Genomic DNA, 25717 nt, shown 5'->3' on the forward strand with positions numbered 1-25717 from the left:
GCGACCCATGACGTACCTGGTACATCATGGTGCCGCGGGGGGAGTTCAGAGAGGGATCCCGCCGCTCCCAGCTGTGACCTACAGCCGGGGAGCACCTCTATTAGTCGGCGTGGGTGCCGTTTTAAAAAAAAAAAGTCAAAAAATGTTTTTATTAATAAACAATCCCCTCCCCTAATAAAAGTCCAAATCACCCCCCTTTTCCCATTTTATAAATATAAAAAAATAAACAAACAAATAAACATATTTAGTTTCGCAAGTAATCGCCCAAAATATTAAATTATCACATTCCTGATCTCGCACGGTAAACGGCGTAATCGCAAAAATATTCCAAAATGAAAAATTGCACATTTTTGGCCACATCAAATCCAGAGAAAATGTAGTAAAGTGATCAAAAAGTTGTATATGCGCAATCAAAATACGGATAGAAAGTACATGTCATGGCGCAAAAAATGACACCTCACACAGCCCCATAGACCAAAGGATAAAAGCGCTATAAGCCTGGGAATGGAGCGATTTTAAGGAACATATATTTGTTAACAATGGTTTGAATTTTTTAAAAGCCATCAGATAAAATAAAAGTTATACAAGTTACATATCGTTGTAATTGTAACAACTTGAGGAACATATATAACAAGTCAGTTTTACCCCAGGGCGAATGGCCTAAATGCAAGACTCCCAGAAATCAAAACAAATTCCGTTTTTCTTTTCAATTTGACAGCGCAAATGATCTTTTTTCCAGTTTCGCAGCATATTTTATGGAAAAATAATGCCTGTCATTGCAAAGTACAATTGTTTTTGCAAAAAATAAGGGCTCATATGGGTCTCTCGTTAAAAAAATGCAAGCGCTATGGGTTTTTTAACAAGCAAAAGTGCAAAAATGAAAATTGGCTTTGACCTTAAAGGGGTGCTCCAGCGTGGGGGCACTTTTTTGGGGGGACTGAGGAGGAGGTGGCTGAAATAAAAGACGTCCACTTACCTCTCCGGTTCCAGCGGCGGGTCCCGCATCACGGCGCTCCGGTCCCCGAATCCCGGCCGCTTCCGGGTGTCTGACGCCGCCCGAGACGCTACGTCTCAGGGCCGCTCAGCCACTCAGTGGAGGAGGCGGGATCCAAGTGGACTTCAAACGGATCCCGCCTCCTTCACTGAGTGGCTGAGCGGACCTGAGACGTCACGTCTCGGGCCCGCGTTAGACACCCGGAAGCGGCCGCGAATCGGGGACCGGAGCGCCGTGACCCGCCGCTAGAACCGTGGACGTCTTTTATTTCAGCCACCTCCTCCCCGGTCCCCACAAAAAAGTGCCCCCCCACCGGAGCACCCCTTTAAGGGGTTAAAATCTCACACTGGAGTTGGGAGCTATAGAGCTCTCGGTTTTGTAATGCATTGTTATACGCAGCAGGGAGTGGGGAGAGCAGGCACATATGCATTTTTTTTTATTGCATCTGTTATTCTGTGATATGCTATAACACTCCTACATGTTTTGTATTTTTGTGCTAAAAGTAACTTTCAAATAGAATGGAAGATATATTTAATTCATATAAGTCATTAATGCCAAAAAGAGAAGTAACTTCCACTGTTTGACCTCCTAAGTATCCACACTAGCTGTCACCTAGGGGATTTGTATTGTTTCTGCCAATGTATTGTACTTGCTGTTACACAAATACTATAATATAAGCCACACACCTGGTTCTGCAGGAATCGTAAGGTTACAGTAAGTAAAAAATACAAAAAAACTAACCTTTTTTTTTCATTTTGCTTCGTTATTTGTGCTATTTTATTTTAATAATTATGTTTTGCTACATTGGCTGCAGATAGAAGGGAACCTGTGAAAACTAACTAGTGAAAGAATTAATCTACAATAATTACATTTAGTGCCAAAGGACAAGAAGCATGGTACACACTGAGAAAACAAAAGGAAAAAATTCTGCCACAGTATGTAGACATTTGTATGAAGGCAATGGCCTCCAGTAAATTTGAGGCTTCATATAAAAGAGCTCAAATAGAACTGTGCTAAATGATCATGCTACACCTGAGGCAAACTACAACAAGAAAGAAGTCCTAAACATAAAATGAAACATAAAAGTCTGCAAAGATTTTCTACAAAATAGAAAATGAAATTACTCTTTTACAGGTTATAAAGAAAAACATTGAATACATGTTAGGTAGAATGAATATATATATATATATATATATATATATATATATATATATATATACACTGCCGTTCAAATTTTTAGGGTCACATTAAAATGTCCTTATTTTTGAAGGAAAAGCACTGTACTTTTCAATGTAGATAACTTTAAACTAGTCCTAACTTTAAACAAATACACTCTATACATTGCTAATGTGGTGAATGACTATTCTAGCTACAAATGTCTGTTTTTTGGTGCAATATCTACATAGGTGTATAGAGGCCCATTTCCAGCAACTATCACTCCAGTGTTCTAATGGTACAATGTGTTTGCTCATTGGCTCAGAAGGCTAATTGATGATTAGAAAACCCTTGTTCAATCATGTTCACACATCTGAAAACAGTCTAGCTCGTTACAGAAGCTACAAAACTGACCTTCCTTTGAGCAGATTGTGTTTCTGGAGCATCACATTTGTGGGGTCTATTAAACGCTCAAAATGGCCAGAAAAAGCGAACTTTCATCTGAAACTCGACAGTCTATTCTTGTTCTTAGAAATGAAGGCTATTCCATGCGAGACATTGCTAAGAAATTGAAGATTTCCTACAACGGTGTGTACTACTCCCTTCAGAGGACAGCACAAACAGGCTCTAACCAGAGTAGAGAAAGAAGTGAGAGGCCACGTTGCACAACTAAGCAAGAAGATAAGCACATTAGAGTCTCTAGTTTGAGAAACAGACGTCTCACAGGTCCCCAACTGGCATCTTCATTAAATAGTACCTGCAAAACACCAGTGTCAACAGCTACAGTGAAGAGGCGGCTGCGGGATTTTGGGCTTCAGGGCAGAGTGGCAAAGAAAAAGCCATATCTGAGACTGGCCAATAAAAGAAAAAGATTAAGATGGGCAAAAGAACACAGACATTGGACAGAGGACGACTGGAAAAAAGTGTTTAAGGTGTTTGGATCACAAAGAAGAACGTTTGTGAGATCCAGAACAAATGAAAAGATGCTGGAAGAATGCCTGACACCATCTGTTAAGCATGGTGGAGGTAATGTGATGGTCTGGGGTTGCTTTGGTGCTGGTAAGGTGGGAGATTTGTACAGGGTAAAAGTGATTCTGAATAAGGAAGGCTATCACTCAATTTTGCAACACCATGCCATACCCAGTGGACAGCGCTTGATTGGAGCCAATTTCATCCTACAACAGGACAATGACCCTAAACACACCTCCAAATTGTGCAAGACCTATTTACAGCAGTAGCAGGCAGCTGGTATTCTATCATAGGTAATGGAGTGGTCAGCGCAGTCACCAGATCTGAACCCCATTGAGCTGTTGTGGGAGCAGCTTGACCGTATGGTACGCCAGAAGTGCCCATCCAACCAATCCAACTTGTGGGAGCTGCTTCTAGAAGAGTGGGGTGCAATTTTTCCAGCTTACCTCAACAGATTAATAGCTAGAATGCCAAAGGTGTGCAATGCTGTAATTGCTGCAAAAGGAGGATTATTTGAGGAAAGCAAAGTTTGATGTAAAAACAATGTTATTTCAAATACAAATCATTATTTCTAACCTTGTCAATGTCTTGACTCTATTTTCTATTCATTTCACATCGTATGGTGGTGAATAAGTGTGACTTTTCATGGAAAACACAAAATTGTTTGGGTGACCCCAAACTTTTGAGTGGTAGTGTATGTATATATACTAGAAAATGTACCCGGCGTTGCCCGGGTATAAAGTGTCAGTGTGTTAATTAGATTTGTTCCAAGGTCGCCCAGGAGGCAAATCTATGCCCTTGTGTTTTTTTTGTTTAAGGGGAAATCGCCAGGAGCCCTATATTCCCCTACATACACTATATACCCCGACAGTTCTGCACTTTTTAAGTAAATTGTAGGTTAAAAATAAACTAAAAACTTTAAACATCCTAAATACCTAGTAGCCAAACTGAGATGTCATTATGTGATCAGACTGTATACAGAGCCTGGTTATATACAACATTGTCAGTGTTATACACAGCCTGGTTATATGCAACATTGTCCGTGTAATAGACAGCCTGGTTATATGCAACATTGGCAGTGTTATACAGTATACAGCCTAGTATACAACATTAACAGTGTTATACTGAGCCTGGTTATATACAACATTGGCAGTGTTATATAGAGCGTGGTTATATACAACATTGGCAGTGTTATATACAGCCTTGATATGTACAACATTGGTAGTGTTATGCTGAGCCTGGTTATATGCAACATTGGCAAATTTTATATACAGCCTGGTTATATACAACATTGGCAGTGTTATATAAAGCCTGGTTATATACAACATTAGCAGTGTTATATATAACATTGGTAGTGTTATGCTGAGCCTGGTTATATACAACATTGACAGTGTTAGTAGAGGTCCTGTTTACCTGTAATATATAGTTGGTGGAGGTCCTGTATATGTGTAGTGTATAGTTGGTGGAGGTCCTGCATACAGCTTATAATAATAAGTGCATACACGATCCTGCATCATCATAATCTGGCCTTCTTAGGCACTACCTTTCATCCTTGGTGAGGACAACGCAGAAGAGGTTTCAAAGTTTCTAATACTGTATACAATCCCCCCTGCAGGTAGCCCCCGTACTGTATACACTCCCCCCTTGCAGTTACTCCTATAGTGTATACACTCCCTCCCTGTAGGTAACCCCCATGTTGTATACACTCCCATTGAAGGTAGCCCCCATACTGTATACACCCCCACCCCTGTGGGTGGCCCCCATACTCTAAACTTTCCCCCACTTGCAGGTAGTCCCATACTCAATACACCCCCCTTGCAGGTAGTCCCTATACTGTATACACTCCACCCCCGCAGGTAGCCCTCATACTGTATACACTTCTCCTCTTGCAGGTAGCCCCCATACTGTATACACTTTCCCCTTCTTGCAGGTTGCCCCCATAATGTATACACTCCCCCCCTGCAGGTTGCCCCTGTACTGTATACACTACCCCCTGCAGGTATACACTGCCCTCTTGCAGATAGCACCCATACTGTATACACTCCCCCTTCAGGTAGCCCCCATGCTGTACACACTCCCCTCTGCATGTAGCCCCCATGCTGTATACACTCCCCCCTGCAGGTTTCCCCCTATGCTGTATACACTCCCCCCTGCAGGTAGCCACCATGTTGTATTAACTCCCCCCTTCAAGTAGCCCCCCATGCTGTATAAACTCCCCCCTTCAAGTAGCCCCTATGCTGTATACCCCCCCAGTTAGCCCCATGCTGTATACATTCCCTAACACGCCCTTACTGTATACATTCCCCAACACCACAACCCAGCTGTTAAGCCCCTTACTGTATACACTGTATATACACTGTAAACTGTTAGGGTGCCTTCACACCTACAGGATCCTCAACGGATTTCACACTGTGAGTTCGTAGCAAAATCCACTGCGGATCCAGTGTCATTCAACCCTATAACACTAGATACTCGCAGTGGGATTGACATCCCACTGTGAGTATGTAAATTAACCCCCTAGACGGCCGGAGCAAAACTTACACTGACAAAGGCATCCATCATCCCGCCTGCAAAGGCCGCTGTTAGATCATGCAGGCTTTCCTACAGTGTGTTCAGTGATGTGCTGCTGCTGCCAGGCACGGCTCTGGACCCCCCCCCCCCCCCCCCCGAAGCAAGCTGGAGCGGTGTGTGCAGCGTCCAGAGCTGTGAGGAGAGAGCTAACAGCGGTCTGTGCAGGCGGGATGATGGCCGCCTCTGTCAGTGTAAGTTACGCTCCGGCCGCCGAGGGGGTTATTTTACATACTTGCAGCGGGATGTCAATCCCCCTGCGAGTATATAGTGTCATAGGGTTGAATGACACTGGATCCGCAGTGGGTTTCGCTGTAAATTTGCAGCGTGAAATCCGCTGCGGATCCGGTAGGTGTGCAGGCACCCTTACTGTATTTATTTCTGTGGATGTTGTGAGGCAGCTGGCCCTAGCAACCAATCAGATTCCAGCTCCCTTTGAAAATGAAAGTAGTAATCCTATTGGTTGCTAAGGTTTTCAACTGCCGTTTCTGCTGGTCAGCTTCAGCTAATTATGTCACCTGTTTGTGCAGTGTGGAGATTTTCCCATTCATCTCTATGGGGCGCTCTTACCCCTCCCCCTCCCCTCCTGTACATCTGGCGGGGACGGGACCTTGGCTCTAACCTTCCCGGGCACCCAATGTATCTGTAGGCCAAATTTGGGGTCAAACGGTTCAGACGTTTGGAAGTCAATAAGGGACAGACGGACAGACCAGACAGATTTTCATTTTTATGAGGTATTATTATAAATATGGATACACATGAGAAGAACCAACTGGGAAACATATACCACTTCATACATGTATTACATTTTAAATTCAGCAACAACAGTATGGAAACAATTGTCTTAAGACGAAGCATGTTCCTGCCACTTCCTTTTCATTTGCTGGAGGGCCGCCTGAACCTTTAGGAGCCTGAACCTCCAGGAGCCACACAATGGGCACGCTGCAGGAGCGCACTCCGGATCTTCTGTGTCTCGCTGGGTGACATCATGGATACCCAGCGGCATACCTAGCTGCTTGGGACACCACGAGTCTGTGTCACTGGTGGGAGGATTGTGCTGCAATGTAATGTGTGAGTGGCAGGTCTCCCTGCCAGTTAAAGTAGCTTTAACTCCTTCAAGACTAAGCCTATTTGGGCCTTAATGACCAGGCTCATTTTTCAAAATCTGACCTGTCTCACTTTATGCGCTTATAGCTCAGTGATGCTTTAACATATGCTAGCGATTCTGAGATTATTTTTTCGTCACATATGGCACTTTATATTAGTGAAAAAATGTGGTCACTACTTTGTGAGTTTTTTGTGAAAAACATCTAAATATCATGAAAAATTAAAAAAATTATCATTTTATGAACTTTGAAGTTCTCTGCTTCTAAAAAAAGAAAGTCGTATCACATAAATTAGTTACTAAGTCACATTACCAATATGTCTTCTTTATTCTGGCTTCATTTCATAAACATATTTTACTTTTTTAGGCTGCATTCCCACGTTCCGTGATCCTGACGGATCACGGACGTGGAATGCATGTACTGGAGCCCCCCCGCGCCCGGACAGCATCTGTAATTAGATGCTGGGAGCGGGGGAGACTGTATTCATAAGCGCCGCGCTGTAGTAACAGCACCACACGGCTGATTCATTACAGCGCTTATGAATACAGTCTCCCCCGCTCCCGGCATCTAATTACAGATGCTGTCCGGGCGCGGGGGGGCTCCAGTACATGCATTCCACGTCCGTGATCCGTCAGGATCACGGAACGTGGGAATGCAGCCTATGGGTGTTACAAGGCTTGGAAATTTATCAGCAAATTACCACATTTTCGTGAAAGTTTCCAAAACTGATTTTTTTAAGGACTAGTTCTTTTTTTAAGTTGGTTTAGGAGGCTTCTATACTAGAAACCCCCATATGTTACCCCATTTTGGAAACTACACACCTTAAAGAATTAATCTAAGGGTATAATGAGCATTTTAACCCTACAGCGGCTGGAGCAAAGTATTCACCATTAGGCCGTAAAAAATTGGAAATTTAAAATGTTTCAAATATATATACGTTTAGATTAAAGTATCTCATTTTCAAAATGAACATGAGAGAAAAAGCACCCCAAAATTTGTAACGCTCATAAACCACTGTATGGGCACACAACAGGGCTCAGAAGGGAAGGAGCGCCAATTAGCTTTTCCAATGCAGATTTTGCTGAAGAAGTTTCTGAGCGCCAGGTGCGTTTGCAGAGCCCCTGTAGTGTCAGCAGAATAGAACCCCCCAAAAGTCACCCCATTTTGGAAAGTACACCCCTCAAAGAATTCATCTTGGGGTAGGATGAGCATTTTGACTCCACAGGTATTAGAGGAAAGTATTCAAAATTAGACAGTAAAAATGAAAAACTCGAATTTTTCCAATAATATGTTCGTTTAGTTTGAAATTTCTCAATTTTACGAGGAACAAGAGAAAAAATGTACCCCAAAATCTGTAACGCAGGTTCTCCTGAGTAAAAAGGTACCCCATATGTGGGCATAAACCACTGTTTGGGCACACAGCCAGGCTCAGAACGAAAGGAGCGCCAATTAGCTTTTTCAATGCAGATTTTGCTGAAGAAGTTTCTGAGGGCCAGGTGCGTTTGCCGAGCCCCTGTAGTGCCAGAGGAGTAAAATCCTGCCATAAGTCACTCCATTTTAGAAAGTGCACCCCTCAAAGAATTCATTTTGGGGTGTGGTAAGAATTTTGACCCCACATGTATTAGAGGAAAGTATTCAAAATAGACAGTAAAAATGAAAAACTCGAATTTTTCCAATAATATGTTTGTTTAGTTTAAAATTTCTCAATTTCAAAAGGAACAAGAAAAAATAAGTACCCCAAAATTTGTAACCCAGGTTCTCATGAGTACAACAGTACCCAATATGTGGGCATAAACCACTGTATGGGCACACAGGAGGGCTCAGAAGGAAAGGAGAGCCAATTAGCCTTTTCAAGGCAGATTTTGCTGAAGAAGTTTCCGAGCACCAGGTGCGTTTTCAGTGCTTCTGTAGTGTCAGTGGAGTAAAATCTCCCCATAAGTCACTCTATTTTGGAAAGTACACCCTTCAAAGAATTCATCTTGGGGTGTGGTGAGCATTTAGACCACAAAGGTATTAGAGGAGAGTATTCAAAAGTAGACAGTAAAAATTAAAAATGCGAATTTTTCCAATAATATATTAGTTTAGTTTGAAATTTCTCAATTTCACGAGGAACAGGAGAGAAAGATCACCACAAAATCTGTAACGCAGGTTCTCCTGAGTAGAACGGTATCCCATATTTGGGGATAATCCACTGTATGGGCACACAGCGATGGGATTAAGGGAGCACCAATTGGCATTTTGAGTGCATGATTTTTCTGAAGAAGTTTCTGAGCGCCAGGTGCGTTTGTAGTGCCCCTGTAGTGCCAGTGGAGTGAACCCCCCCAAAAAAAGTCACCCCATTTTGGAAAGTGCACCACTCAAAGAATTTATCTTGGGGTAGGATGAGCATTTGGACCCCACAGGTATTAGAGGAAAGTATTCAAAATTGGCCAGTAAAAATGAAAAACTCCAATTTTTCCAATAATATGTTGGTTTAGTTTGAAATTTCTAAATTTCACAAGGAATGGGAGAGAAAACACACCCCAAAATCTATAACGCAGGTTCTCCTGAGTACAACGGTTTCCCATATGTGGGCATTAACCACTGTATGGGCACACAGCGGGGCTCAGAAGAGAAGGTGCACCAATTTGCTGGAGCAAAACCGCAGCTAGTAATAGTTATTAGAATAGCGCAGTTACTAAAACAAAATAAAAAAATGAGATTACAGGTAATTCGGGGTGGTTACGGACAGTCTGGGGTGGTTACGGACAGTCTGGGGTGGTTCTGGGTAATCTGGAGGTGGTTACAGGTAATCTGGGGTGGTTACGGGTAATCTGGGGTCAGTGGCAACGTGCGGGGGTCAGAGGCAATGTGTGGTTGTTAGTTGCAACGTGCGGTAGTCAGAGGCAACGTGTGGTGGTCAGAGGCAACGTGTGGTTGTCAGTGGCAACGTGCGGTGGTCAGAGGCAACCTGCGGTGGTTGCGTGCAATCTAGGGGGGTTACATGGGGGGACGGATACTTTACTTTTTATCCCCTGTCACCATAAATGATTGGTGACAGGGGATAAAAAGTAAAGTGTCCGTCCCCCCATGTAAAAGTGCTGATCAGCACATGGTACAAGCTGATCGCCTATCCCCTATCACTGCCCTATGCTTTCCGCTACCTCCGGTGGCGGAGAGAATGGGGCTTTGATTTATTTTTAGATTTCCATCGCTGTGAACAGACATAGTCCTTTCACAGCGATGGCGGCGGCCATCTTGGATCTGATGGCCGCCGGGGGAGGGAGAGGGATAGTGACTGGTGCACTAGGGGGGCTTATCGGGGGTCTGATTGATACATTTTATCTCCCCCCGCCGTGGATTCACGGTGGGGGAAGATGAAAGGCAGTGCAGCGCCGGCCCATTAAGAGGTTAACTGGCAGTTGCGGCGGGTGCCCGGCTATCACCGACAGCCGGGCCCCGCTGGGGATGACAGGAGCGCAGCTCCTGCGCCCCTGTCATCCCGAGGACGTACCGGCACGTCCATCTGCGGGAAGGGGTTAATCATTGTGTTTATTGTGAGGATCAGGGAGTCAGTCCAATCACATTCTGGATCAGACCCCTGGCCTCCTAATAGACTGTTTCAGAACTGATCTGTGTGTTCACATAGGGAACAATGTAAATTTCTTTAATTGGTTTTTACACTATATGGGTCAGGTGCAGAGCAGGTGCAGAGTCTAGTGTAAAGTCTATAAGTAAGTAGAAGTGCACCACTACTTACTGTAAATAAGCAGGGATTCCAGTCATAATATTGGGAATGCCCATTCTAAACGGGTGAGAGGAACACTTATTTATAATGGGGATTCCCTTCATTATAACCACTCACCTAGCAGCTGCTGGATCCCTCTTCCCCCTGCAGATCTGAGTCCTCCACCCATCATGGAACAGCTCCCGGCACCCTTTCCTAGGCATCCGTTGCCCGGGCTCTAGCGCTAGAAGTCCTCTGCACCACAGTCTTTGGCTTCTGCTTCTTTCCGCCACCTCTGCCGACTCCCCATGCTGTGGGGACCAACTCCACCGGCCTGCCTGAGCTCTTGGCCCCCCTCTCCAGGCTCCTGAGCCATCTGCCACTGATCTTGTGCAATATTCAAACCGTCGATTTAATAGCCTGGAGGGGTTGCCAGGGGGGTGATCGGCAGAGGCAGCTCAAAGAAACATGAGCCAGTGGTTGTGGTGTGAAGGGCCAACAGTGCTGGAGCATGGCCTAAAAAAGGGTGCCAGGAGCTGCTCCAGGATGGGAGGAGGAGTCGGATCCGCCAGTACAAGAGGAAGACAGCGGCTGCTAGGTGAGCAGTGTGTGTGTGTGTGTGTGTGTGTGTGTGTGTGTGTGTGTGTGTATGTGTGTGTGTGTGTGTGTGTGTGTATGTGTGTGTGTGTGTGTGGGGGGGGGGGGGCAGGTGATTCCTGCCATTGTAATAGGAATCCCTGCTCTGTCTTCCCTGTAGCAGAGAAAAAAAAAAGACAGTTTAAACTTGCCATGCTCTCCTGCTTCTTTCAGCTGTGGGGAACACCCTGTCAGATAAGCCATAGTTCAGCTGGCAGTAATCTCCCCTAATTTTGTTTGGATACCAAACAATGCTCGAGTATCGAGCAAAATTTCAGGGGGGAATTTTGTTCGAATACCGAACTTTTTGCCAGTTTTTATATATTAAGTTTGCAAAATTTAATAAGAAGATAATAAAAGGCCTGGTGCCTCAAATAACTTGTGCCAAGGGCATGAAACATAGGGCAGGAGGGCTCTAAACAGCATAGCGGATGAAACTGAAATTGAAATGGTCCTTCTAAATGATTCAGTGCTGATGGGAAAAGTATATGTTAAAAAACCTAGATGTCATCTGACAGATTTGCCACAATTAAAATGCATTTTCTGAATCAACTGCACTTAGTGTCTAGTACAAAGTGATTTAACATGAAAGTGCCAAGAAACATACATAAAGCAAAAGTATAATGCAATAGTTGGCTTTCATGCTTACAGTCATAGAGAAGATAACATTGTTTTGGGAATGTTATTCCCAAATCTTGGCAGAGGGTTGCAGTAGCTGAGAATGTAATTATAAATGATTCTAGAATGATGAATTGATATATATATACTAAACAAGCACCGCTATTCTATAACAAACAATCTAAACTTAGTTTAAAGATGTTTGTTTTGCTGACATATTGCACCATAGGTTAATACTAGAGAGCAAGGTAGAGTTTCTTGTGTATTGTGCTTACCTGTTTTAGCTGATGTGACAGGTATGGAGTTGTCAGACTTTTTGACTGCAAGTTCCTCACATATATGATTTCTTAACCTCTTCAATACTTTTTTTTCATTACCCTTTTTTTTAACATTTAAACAACAGGGGAAGTTTCATCATAGCAGTTCTTCTGAGATCACCTGCTATCTAGTCACCTGGCTAGTCTCCAACAGCCAGCAGCCTAAACAACCATTGGGTCCTATTACATGACATTATCCTAGTGTTATGAGAGCAGATGACTGTACCTAATCCCACTGTGTGTGATACCATCTGCTGGAGCTCTGTATCTAATCTTACATTGTGATACTGTATGCTGGGGCTATATCTAATCCCACCTTGTGTGATACATCTGCTAAGGTGCTGGTCAGTGAATGGAGAGAGCCAGCCAGGGAGATGAGGGATAGGCCATGCCCACTTTGTATCAGCCAGAAGAAAAATTAATTTATTCTTCTGAGCCAAACACCTGGGGATATCTCAGTGAGCGTACATGTTATCAACGCAGTTTAGGGCTCTTTTTAAAGGGTAACACGGGGGCTTTTTATTTGAGGAATTTCATTTTTTGGCTACTGAAATTATAGTTACGCTTTAAGGGCTACACGGACATCATTAACAATGTGGCTGTATGACAATCAAGCCATGTAATAGGCTCAGTATACGAGTGCTGATATTTGACAGATTATTGAAGCTTTTAAAACAAAAAATTTAAAAAGAGGGAAAATCTCAATCATTTCTTCATGGCCTGTTGTTTGTTTATAGTCTGTTCCTGGCTTTGGCTTAAAAAATCTGTCATATATCTGTCAGATAAATTAGAAGGTAACGTTCCTCCATATTCTCATCTCTGCTCCCTCTCTTAGCTCACAATTTCATTTTAGCTTTCATCTTTGCTTCCATTATCCTCAAACTCTGCTTTAACCCTCCACTTCCTACAAGCAACAACCTTTTAATTTCTCCAGCTCTTTTACCAATGGATCTGACCCCTCCTGTTATCCTCTTTCCATACACTAAAACTTTTACTTCTAAATGCTCTTAATGTCCGAGCCTCCTCACCTACTCACACCTACTGTCTCTGTCTCTGCTGCTTCTCACTGCTGGAGACATTTCACCAAACCCTGGCCCTCCCCACCAGATTTCATCTACTCTACTGCCCTCCTTTCGTCCACCTTCCTCTAAATCACTCTGCCCCTCTAACACCATACGCATCCTTTCCGACCCCCCTCCCCCATCCCTTTCTTTGCTGCACTCTGGAACGCACACTCTGTCTGCAATAAACCTACATTCATACACGGTCCCTTTCTTTACCACAACCTCTTCTTTTTAGGCCTAACGGAAACATGGCTGTCCCCTACTAACACTGTTTCCCCTGCTGCACTTTTTATACTGTGGGCTTTAGTTTTCTCACACCCCTCACCCTGGCAATAAACAGGGTGGCGGGGTTGGCCTGCTGCTAATAGACAACTGCTCCTTTACCCCAACCCCTGCTCTCCCTGCCCTCACCTCCTGCCCTCACCTCCTCTCTATCCGAATCTATTCCCCCTCTAACTTCCAAGTGGCCATCATCTACCGACCGCCAGGCTCTGCAACCACCTTCCTTGACCAATTTAACACTTGAATTCATTGCATTTCCTCTCAACAGATATTTCCCCATCATCATGGGCGACTTCAACATCTCCATCGACACATCCAAACCAGACGCCTCTAAACTCCTATCACTAGCCCCCTCCTTCGGCCTCACACAGTGGTCCTCTATGGCCACTCACAAAAAGGGACACACACTAAACCTTATCTTTTCTCAACTCTGCCCCATATCTGACCTCGCCAGCACCCCTCTCAACATCTCTGACCACAACCTCCTAACTTCTCTTCTATTTTCTCCTCATCTGCCCCCCCCCCAGTCCAGAACCTTGCCCACCCTCGCAGGAACCTTAGAAACCCTAACATTCAAACACTCTCTGACTCCCTTGTGCCACTCTCCACCATACACTCTCTGAACGACACTGACACAGCTGCGACCTTCTACAATTCCACAATTACCTCAACTATTGACTCTGGTGCCCTCTTACGAAAAAGAGCACGCAACGTATCAACAGACAGTTCTGGCACACCCACCTAACCAAACAACTAAGGTGATTGTCCAGAGCTACTGAGTGGCGCTGGAAGAAGACCCACTCCAAGGAAGACTTCCAGACATACAGGCGAGCACTCCTTGACTTCAAAATTGCCCTCACATCTGCTAAACAGGACAACTTTACTTCCCTCATATCTTCCTTATCTCACAACCCTAGGCAACTGTTTAACACCTTCAACTCCCTTCTGCGCTCCCCCACTAACACCCCACCCCCAACATCTCTTATCTCTAATGAGGATTTCCCCACATTCTTCAAGCAAAAAAATCAAATGACATCAGAGTAAGCTTCACTTTACAGTTCCCTAAGCCACCCCTCATGCCTGTCCAGTACTATTCCTCACTAACTCACCTCTCCACCATCACTGAAGAACATCTCTCCAAACTACTCTCCACATCACACCTCACCACATGTGCACTTGACCCAATTCCATCTCACCTTATTCCCAACCTCTTCTCAGCACTTGTTACTGTACTAACCCATCTCTTCAAACTATCAGTAACTTCTGGTGTCTTCCCATCTCCCTACAAACACGCAGCCTTCACACCCATACTTAAAAAGCCATCCCTTGACTCTACCTCCTTATCCAGCTACCGGATGTCCGGATGTCACCTCTTTGCTATCTAGGATACTTGAGTGTCTATCAGCCATATCTTCCTTCTTCTGTTCTAGCTGTCTAAAGTTCAACATGGACAAAACAGAGCTAATCATATTTCCCCCATCTCGCTCCACCGCGCCATCTAATCTGTCAATCACTATCAATGGCTGTACTCTGTCCCCTGTCCATCAAGTCCCCTGCCTTAAGGTCACCTTTGTTTCTGCCCTGTCTTTTAAGCCACATATTCAGACCCTGACCACCTCCTGCCGCCTTCAAAAAAATACATTGTGGGAACCAGTGGGATCCTCCGGTAGGCCCCGACCCCCACGCGGGTGGCTGGGACCCACGACATCGATATAGTGCCGCGTTCTATCAATGCTGTCATCTGACTGGGCCGTCACTTACGCAGTCAGATGACAGCTTTAGTGTTCATGCCCCCCCCCCCAGACCAAAGCCAGCACTGTGATTGACCCAGTGAGGAGCCTAAGCTATATGCTCCCCGCTGTGTCAATCATTCTTGTAGATGGAGGCAGCATTATGACTCCGGCCACAAGAGGCTGCACTCTGCACTGGCGCACGGCACGCACAAGTGAAGTGCCTACGTCACTCATGCGCTCCGTGAGTTTGTGGATCAGGGCGCCCGGGTATGACGGCGGATTACAGCGGTAATGCCTGCGGCCAGTGCAGCTTCCTCACCTTCCAAAACACAGTGACATCTTCTGGAGCTGATGCGAGAGTCAGTGATGCCCCTGTCAGCCCCAGCAGCTTCCCCCCCCCATCTGTCAGCCCCAGCAACTTCCCCCCCACCTGTCAGCCCTAGCAGCCCCCCCCCACCTGTCAGCCCCAGCAGCTTCCCCCCACCTGTCAGCCCCAGAAGCTTCCCCCCCACCTTTCAGCCCCAGCAGCTTCCCCCTACCTGTCAGCCCCAGAAGCTTCCCCCCCACCTGTCAGCCCCAGCAGCTTCCCTCTACCTGTCAGCCCCAGCAGCTTCCCCCCACCTGTCACCCCCAGCATCTTCCCCACCTGTCAGCCCCAGCATCTTTCCATTACCTGTCAGTCCCAGCATCTTCTTCTTACCTGTCAGCCCCAGCATCTTCCCCCCACCTGTCAGCCCCAGCAGCTTTCTCCCCACCTGTCAGCCCCAGCATCTTCCCCCACCTGTCACCCCCTGCATCTTCCCCCTACCTGTCAGCCCCAGAAACTTCCCCCTACCTGTCACCCCCAGCAGCTTCCCCCCACCTGTCAACCCCAGAAGCTTGCCCCCCACCTGTCACCCCCAGCATCTTCCCCCTACCTGTCACCCCCAGCTGTTCCCCTGCAGATGAGTTGTGGCCAGAGAAGTCTTTATGATGGCTGTACCAGATAGAGAAGAAAGCAAAGAAGATGTCACCTGTGAGTCATTAGTAACTTTACTGTAATCACTTATTGTGCAGAGCCTGTGTACCGTTGGGGTCTAAATGGGTAAGTGTATGGTTTGTGGTAGTGTACTGACACGGCTTGCCGTCAGCACAGTACACTACTGCAAACTTTTAAACTGCCTAGGAGCTCCGACATCATAATCAATCTTGATGTTGGGAGCTCCCAGGTCCAGTCCACAGAACGCTGACCATGTACAGACGGAATTCTACAGATGTGTGAATGACCCCATAGTCACTGTTTGGTGATGGTCATGGTGTGGTGATAATATATTTTTTTTTCCTTATATACAGGTATTATTGGTAAAAATGTTCTTGGTTTTCTGGATTTTGTTTCAGGCTGGGTTCACACTACGTATATTTCAGTCAGTATTGTGGTCCTCATATTGCAACCAAAACCAGGAGTGGATTAAAAACACAGAAAGGATCTGTTCACACAATGTTGAAATTGAGAGGAAGGCCGCCATAAAACAGTAAATAACTGCCATTATTTCAATGCAACAGCCTTTGTTTTAACCCCTTAACAACCGCGGACGTAAGTGTACGCCCCCAAAACCCGTGCCTTAACGCAAACGGGCGTACATTTACGCCCGCGGTTTCCCCGATCGCTGCGTGTACACACGTAGCGATCGGGGAAGTAGCCTGCTATAATGTATGATGGTGATTAACCCCTCCCGTGCTGACAATCGCCGCTATTGGCTAATCAATTCAGATCAGCCAATGGCGGCGATCTGCAGCTTTCCGGGTCACCGAGTCATTACTGTTAAAAGTAATGGTGGCCACGGTGCCACGTCCCGATCGTCGTGATCACGCCGATATAAGTACCCCATGAAAGGGTTAAATACCTGCTGTGGACACCTCAGCTAGGTAGCTAAGGTGTCCAGTGCAGGTATTGACCCATACTCACCTGATTCACCGTCCCGATCGCGTCTCGGGTTCCAATCGCGTCCTCATCCTCATCGGCATCTTCGTCTTTTTCCCCATCGGCAATCATCGGCTCCAGCGTCGTCAAATGTCGGCTTTTTCCAGAATTTGCGTTCTACTGCCCCATATCGGCTGATAAGTGTATATAATACACATATCAGTAGCTATAGGGCTGAAAAAAGTTTTTTTTTTTCAATTTTTTTTTTTTTATTTTCCGCACCCTATCGCCACTGAGTGCTGATCAGCATCGCACGTAAGTGCGCCGCTGATCAGCAATTCCTCCTTTTTGGCATAGTTTTTTTTTTCCCTATATCCTACAGCCACGGTCTGCTGATAAGTGTCGGACATAAGTGTGGCATTTATCGGCAACTCCTTTCTTGGCGTAGGTTTTTTTTATATACTTAATGTTAAAAAAAAACATGTAAAAAACACCATTACACTACACGGAATAAAGTTTTACACTACATCACTACACATTTACATACCCCATATACCAATTCCCGTATAAAGATGGCCCCCAGGGTGTTTTCGGTGTCGGATGCATAGGTTATAATTGCCTCCGACGCCGAAGCAGCCAGTGAGGATGAATGGGGGGATCCTTCTTTCCTCCATTCATCCTCATCATCCTCATCATCCAGTGACGTGTCTGGGGGTAGCGTAGCGTACGCTGCCCCCCAGACACGTCTTTTCCGCCAGTACCGTCCCAATAAGAGATGACGGTTTGGCGTGAAATTCTACAAACTCTGTGAGAGTACCTCAGGGTACACTTACAGATTTAGGGTACATGCACACTGTCTCCACCCATGTCATAGACTCCATTCTATGCACGGGCGGATTCCATCGTCCGTCCAAAGAATGAACACATTGGACGGAGAGCGGAATCCACCTGTGCATAGAATGGAGTCCATGACACGGACGGAGACGCGCGCCCACATCAGTCTGCCGGCAGGTGCCAGCTGCGGAATGCACAAAGGGTTATCCTTCTCCATTACGCAGTGTGGACATACCCTTAGAGTGTATGAAGGAAGGGACACCCCCAGATGACCCCCCCCATCCTCGGAGTTAGTGGGAAAATCGTTCGGGAACTGATCTTCCCACTGCTCGATAAAGGTCACCACCACCTGTACGGGAATAACTTTTATACCAGCACCCCCTCTTCCGGTACCTCGCTGCCCGAGCTACTGTAACTTGCGGCACGATCCGAAAATAACAAAAGCAGTAATAAAGCCCTAATATTTAGCAGCCATGGAGCGGACCCAGCGCTTTTGGATATGAAGGAGCGCCATTTGGGTTTTGGAGGTTGGATTTGGCTAGAATGGATGATGAATGCCATGTCGCATTTACAGAGCCCTTGTGCTGCCAAGACAGTGGAAACCCCCCACAAGTGACCCCATTCTGGAAACTACACCCCTCAAGGAATCTAACAAGGGGTGCAATGAGGATATGGACCCCTTGATGACAGGCACATTTGTGCCGTGAAAGTGAAAAAATGAAAATTCTCACATTTTTCCACATTTGTGCCCGTCACCAGTAGGGTCCATATGCTCACTGCACCCCTTGTTAAATTCCTTGAGGGGTGTAGTTTCCAGAATGGGGTCACTTGTGGGGGTTTTCCACTGTTTTGGCAGCACAAGGGCTCTGTAAATGCCCTTGAAATCCATTCCAGTGAAATCCAGCTTCCAAAAGCCAATTGGCGCTCCTTCCCTTTGGACGCTCGGTCTTTCCCCCGCTTGGCACATGTGGGGTATTTCCGTACTCGGGAGAAACTGCGCTACATGTTTTGTGTTTTTTTTTTTCTTTTATCCCTTTGTGAAAATGAAAAATTGAAGGCTAGAACAACGTTTTAGTGTAAAAAATACTTTTGTTTTTTTTCACGCCACATTGTTCGGAAAATCTGTGAAGCACCTGTGGGGTCCAGATGCTCACCGCACCCCTTTTTACATTCCTTGAGGGGTGTAGTTTTTTAAATGGTGTCCCTTTAGGGGTGTTTTGTAGGTTTTGGCACCCCAGAGCTTCTGCCAACCTGAAGTGGTACAGTCAGAAATGACCAAATATAACGGAGCCATTGAAATTCACTAGGCGCTCCTTTATATCTGAGGCTTGTGGTTGCGTCAAATAGCGCAATAGGGCCACATATGGAGTATTTCTATAAACTGCAGAAACGGGACAATAAATATTGGGGTGCATTTCTCGGGTAATAGGTTTATAATTATGAAAAATATTGGATTACAATAAAATCTCTGCACAGAAAATTAAAATTTTCAAATTTCTTACACACTTAGCTTTTACTTCTGTGACTCCCCTAAAGGGTAAAAAAAACTTTCTGGATGTGATTTTGCAGAGTTTTGGGGGTGCAGTTTCTGAAATGGGGTGCTTTGTGGGGATTTCTAACATACAGTCCCCTCAAATACACTAAACCTGATAAGGTCCCTAAAAATATCTGATTTTGAAATTTTACTGAAAATTTGGAAATTTGCTGCTAATGTTTTACGCTTTCTATTGTCTAAAAAAAATGAAATATAGTTTAATAAATGCCGCCAACATAAAGTAGACATGTTGCTAATGCTATTTAATATATAATTTATGTGGTATAACCATTTTCTGTATAAGCAGAAAAGTTTTAAATTTGGAAAAATGCATTTTTTTAAATTTTTTTCACGTTATTTGGGGTTTTTTCCATAAAGATACGTTATAAGTATCGACTCCAATTTACAAGAAATGTGAAGTAAAATATGTCACGAGAAAACAGTCTCAGAATCAGCCTGATAGGTAAAATATCCCAAAGTTATTAATGAATAAAATGACACAGGTCATATTCATAAAATTTGCTCTGGTCCTTAAGGCCATTTCAGGCCCGGTCCCTAAGGGATTAAAATAACAGCAAATATTTGCCATTAAATGGCAGCCATCCACTCAATTTCAACATTGTGTGGACAGAGCCTTTCTCTGTTTTTAATCCACTCCTGGTTTTGGTTGCAATATGAGGACCACAATAATGACTGAAATATACGTAGTGTGAACCCAGCCACAGTGTTAGGGTATGATGGTAATATGGTAACAGTGTGACGGTATGGTAGTAATATGGTAGGTGTGACAGAATGGTCATAGGTACAGTATAGTGATAATATAGTAGTTGTAGATGTTTTTGTTCTATCCCCTATTAGTGATGTTCTGGGGTCACTATGTATTTTTATATGCCACAAAGCATCCAGTGTATAATGCACCTAGGACCCAACTACAACAGATGCAGGCACTACAACTCCCAGCATGTACTGACAGTCTGCAACCCTCAGGATATGTTGGGAGTTGTAGTGCAGTACAGAGACAGTCCTCTGATAACTGTGGCTGTAGACCAACAAAACACAGTTATCACTGAACTCAAGGAGAACAGTGAAAAAAATTCCAATGAAGTACTCAATCAAGAGTCTCCACTGTTGCCCCAAAAATTTAAATATGCAAAACGGGAGTCCGTGGAGCCTCGGTTGCGAGTTTCAAAACACGGGATAGCCAGATATCTCTAGCCTGTTGCCATGGGGTGCCTCCATGATAGGGAGAGCACCACACCACCCCGATAAATAGCCCCTTAAGTCCCACTCGGTTGCGAGTATTGGAACATAAATAGGGAAACACCAGGGTGGCCCCTTTTTGTCAATGTCTAACTCAAGGTGTGAGTATTGCGATCATGACAAGGGCTTGCCAAGGCAGGCTTCCATCCACAGACAGCCGTTTTGGGGTTTTTGCCCCTCGTCAGTGTGGAGTAGGATTCTGGCTAGTTGGGGCAATAGCAAATTGACCAACAAAACACAGTTATCACTGAACTCAAGGAGAACAGTGAAAAACAGTTTTTCACTGTTCTCCTTGAGTTCAGTGATAACTGTGTTTTGTTGGTCAATTTGCTATTGCCCCAACTAGCCAGAATCCTACTCCACACTGACGAGGGGCAAAAACCCCGAAACGGCTGTCTGTGGATGGAAGCCTGCCTTGGCAAGCCCTTGTCATGATCGCAATACTCACACCTTGAGTTAGACATTGACAAAAAGGGGCCACCCTGGTGTTTCCCTATTTATGTTCCAATACTCGCAACCGAGTGGGACTTAAGGGGCTATTTATCGGGGTGGTGTGGTGCTCTCCCTATCATGGAGGCACCCCGTGGCAACAGGCTAGAGATATCTGGCTATCCCGTGTTTTGAGACTCGCAACCGAGGCTTCACGGACTCCTGTTTTGCATATTTAAATTTTTGGGGCAACAGTGGAGACTCTTGATTGAGTACTTCATTGGAATTTTTTTCACTGTTCTCCTTGAGTTCAGTGATAACTGTGTTTTGTTGATCAATTTGCTATTGCCCCAACTAGCCAGAATCCTACTCCACACTGACGAGGGGCAAAAACCCCGAAACGGCTGTCTGTGGATGGAAGCCTGCCTTGGCAAGCCCTTGTCATGATCGCAATACTCACACCTTGAGTTAGACATTGACAAAAAGGGGCCACCCTGGTGTTTCCCTATTTATGTTCCAATACTCGCAACCGAGTGGGACTTAAGGGGCTATTTATCGGGGTGGTGTGGTGCTCTCCCTATCATGGAGGCACCCCATGGCAACAGGCTAGAGATATCTGGCTATCCCGTGTTTTGAGACTCGCAACCGAGGCTCCACGGACTCCTGTTTTGCATAACTGTGGCTGTAGACAGATGTGTTGCTGGACCTTCAGGGCTGATGGTTGTCACCCACAGATTGCAGCCATCAGGAGACTCTGCACACAGTGATTTATTAAAGGGTGGTCCTCTCAGAGACTACAACTCCCAGCATACCCTGAGAGCTTTATAAATGGAGGGTATTCAGAGAGTTTTAATTCAACTAAAAAAAAGTTTTTCACAAGGGATTTGTCACAGATACAGATGAATCCAGGAAAGGACGGGGTCAGTGTGTCGTGTCTCACTGGTTCTATATTGGTGGGCCCCAATGATCGTTTCCTCTGGTGGGCCCCAGGTACCCCAGTCGAACACTGGTGGGAACGAGGCCTGATGTTTTTTCTCATTTGTGCATTTTTAGATAAATATTGCAATTAGGGGAAGATTTTGCTATAATCACAATTGAGCTGTTTTATGAAGATTTAGAGGAACATGTATTATTACTTTTGGGCCATTATGGGGCAGATGATACATATGCCCCTTGAAGTCTTTAGGCTTTAGTGTTCATGCATTTAGGGGCATATGCATCATTTGTCCAATAATGTTTGCACTAGTGCACAAAAATCTGTGATCTTGGGTCTTGATCTTGTACAATTTTTGCACTTTTAGGCTATGTTCACACAGTATTTATGCTCAGTATTTTGGTCCTTATATTGCAACCAAAACCAGGAGTGGATTGAAAACTCAGAAAGGCTATGTTCACACACTGTTGAAATTTAGTGGACGGCCGCCATTTAATGGCAAATAATTGGCGTTATTTTAAAACATCGGATGAAATAACGGCCATTATTTATCATACAATGACGGCCATATACTAAATTTTAACAGTGTGAGAACATAGCCTTTCTGTGTTTTCAATCCACTCCTGGTTTTGGTTGCAATATGAGGACCAAAATACTGAGCAAAAATACTGTGTGAACATAGCCTTAGGCTAGATTTACTAAATACATATGCCACATTTATGAAATTGATGTGAAAAAAGCAGACGCAAATAATAGCACAACGGAATAAAAATGGCGGCTTGTTAGTAAACGAGGCCCAATTAATCTAGCTAAAACAGTAGTAAATGTAAACCATGCTCCCAACATAACCCCGTCTAAAAAAAAACTTAACTTGAACTGCTTCTTTAACCCACAGAACCCATAGACACATGTGATTTAAAGTATATTTTTTTTTATTTTTTCACAGATCACATATATTTCCATTACTCATGGGGCATTACTAAGGAGACCCAAAGTTAACGTTGCTGCTAGTAAGACAGCGTTTGTGCTGAAGGGTACTTTTTAACATTCACTAGGTCGACTGCTATGTTGAAAACAATAATCAGTTGATTTCTGTAACGGATGGACCTGGCACGAGAAGGTGGATCCCCTGGATCCTTGAAAAGTACTGACATACCTTCTCCAAGGAGCGTAGTATAAGGAGCACCCAGTTTTCACCAGACCCTGCTGCAAGGTGGGATGGGCTTTGCTGGGGGGAAACTCTTAGTTCCCTACCCACAGAGAAGGTCTCCGGTAACAACGGATGTTAGTAAAGGAGTAAAGGAGCCTGGAACTAGATGCTTCCCTTCTGCTGTCACACTTCAAAATATGATGAAAAGTAGAGATGAGCGAACCAAACCTGTCAAACACGGGTTTGTTTTGAACTTTGCCAAAAATTTGGTTCGTTAACAAACCAAATTTTTGGACTTAAAAAATGGTGTTTAAAAATGTTTTAAGATGTTTAAGAACAGTGGCATGAGCATAATTACTTTTATTAGTGTTCTTAAAGAGGACCTGTCACCCCCCATGCCGGGGTGACAGGCTTCCAACCCCCGCTAGAGCCCCCTATACTTACCTGATCGCGCTGGGTCCCGCTTCTTGATACGGTCCGGTGACGGAGATTTCAGCGCCTGAAACCCGGAACGCGCTCCTGAGATGAGTCCGATGCCCATAGAGAATGAATGGTGAGTCCAATGCTCCTTTCATTCTCTATGGGCGTCGGACTAATCTCAGAAGCGCGTGCGCCGGGCTTCTGGTCGCTGAAATCTCTGTCACCGGACCGTATCAAGAAGCGGGACATGACGCTATCAGGTAAGTATAGGGGGCTCTAGCGGGGGGTCGGGAGCCTGTCACCCCAGCATGGGGGGTGACAGGTTCCCTTTAAAGATAAATGTATCCCCCCATTCACAGTCCCTATTAAATATAGTATAGCAGGTTTGTCCTCTAACAACTACCACTCGTGGTCTGAAGTTTACCGCCAGAACATCCCAGTCCACACAGCACAGCCATTTTAGGGGAGCCTGATGCCCCAATGAAAAACAGTGGCCCTGCTTTAGTGGGATGCCTTAGCAGAGGCATCGGCCTTAACATCTGAGGTACCCACTATGAGGCTGACCACTGTCATGCTAAGGCCCCCAAGTCTGGAAGCATCTGTTATTCCGCAATGGTTTTTTTGGGAACAAGGGATGCCTGAAATTAGTACAGCTCCCTAAGCCCAACCCTGAAAGTATAGGCATACTTAAAAGACTTTTCCTTTGGCTCCTCTACCCAAATCAGGGCCATGTCATCTATTCAGAGTATTGAGAGTCTAAGGGGTGGCTGGTTTTTACCAGCACCCATTGGAAGGTTAGCAGGACTTGCAGCAGGTGACCCCCAATTTGCTATCTCTGGCTTGCTAGCGGTGGCGGCAAGGTGCAGCAGGAGACATGTAGGCAGGTAGGCTGGATTGCAGCAGAACCCACTGCTGTAACTTGGGCAACAGTCAGAGAGGACAGGAACCACAGACTGGAATCATGGGCAGGAAACCAATGCAAGGTTGCAACAGCAGGAGAGCCAGGTGAAGCCAGGGTTTAAATAATGAAAGGCTGCAGCCAATCAAGGGTGCACTGGCCCTTTAGGGTAAATTCACATGGACGGATCCACAGCGGATTTTAAGATGCAAATGCTGATTACTTTCAATGAGGATACAAACTTACAGAGGAATTTACATTCCAATGAGTGCATGTACGTGACAGCGCATTTACTTCCCCCCCCCAGGAGCCGCCAGGAGCCCCCGAAGCAGCCAGAGTGGGAAGGAGGTAAAGTATGCTCCGACTGGCAAGGGGTTAATGGCACTGTCATGTACATACTCCCAGCGGGGTGTAAATCCCTCTGCGAGTATGTATCTTCATTGAAAGAATTGGGCATAGGATCCGCAGTGTACTTTGCTGCAAATTTGCAGCATAAAATCCGCTGCGGATCAGTCTGTGTGAGTTTACCCTTAATCTAAGTGAGCAGATGAGTGTGCGCCAACAGCAGGGGAGAGGAGCAGGAGCATGGATCCTTGAGTCGACATGCAGGGCCGGAAAGATGGCTCAGGCCTTGACAGATATGGTAAAAGTTAAATGCCGTGCCTGAGGATTAATATTTTTGTCACTATGAAATCTTGCCTTTTTTCACCGTAATAGCTCCTCCTGCCTCTCGAACCTATACTCTTTAATAATAAAGTTTGTTTTGGTTCAGTTCGGAACGAACCTGAACATAGTGTTAACATTTGTCAAACCGTTCGAACCAAAGTTTTCAAAAGTTCGCTCATCTCTAATGAGATCACACGGTTCACACTGATACCAAGCTAAGAATCAGAAATGGAACAAGATCAAAACTGCTAGAAGGCACTAGGAAGCGAGGAAGTGTCAGACAGCCAAGGAGCAGAGACCTGGTTGTTTGGCATAAACACACCAACAACTGAGCAGAGAGGTATAGACATGGTGGGTATATACCCTCAGGTGAACAGGCTAGAAATCTCCAGAACCTGTGTGATGAGCTATAAATACAGATGAACAAGCATGTACCTGCCACTAGAGGGAGTCCAGTCCTCCAGGATTGCAATCTCAGAGCAGGAGAATGCACAGAGGACCATAGGACAGAGCAACCTGCAGCAGGTAGGGGATAAGAGACACG

This window comes from Dendropsophus ebraccatus, chromosome 5, assembly GCF_027789765.1.
Source record: "Dendropsophus ebraccatus isolate aDenEbr1 chromosome 5, aDenEbr1.pat, whole genome shotgun sequence".
Classification (NCBI taxonomy): Eukaryota; Metazoa; Chordata; class Amphibia; order Anura; family Hylidae; genus Dendropsophus; species Dendropsophus ebraccatus.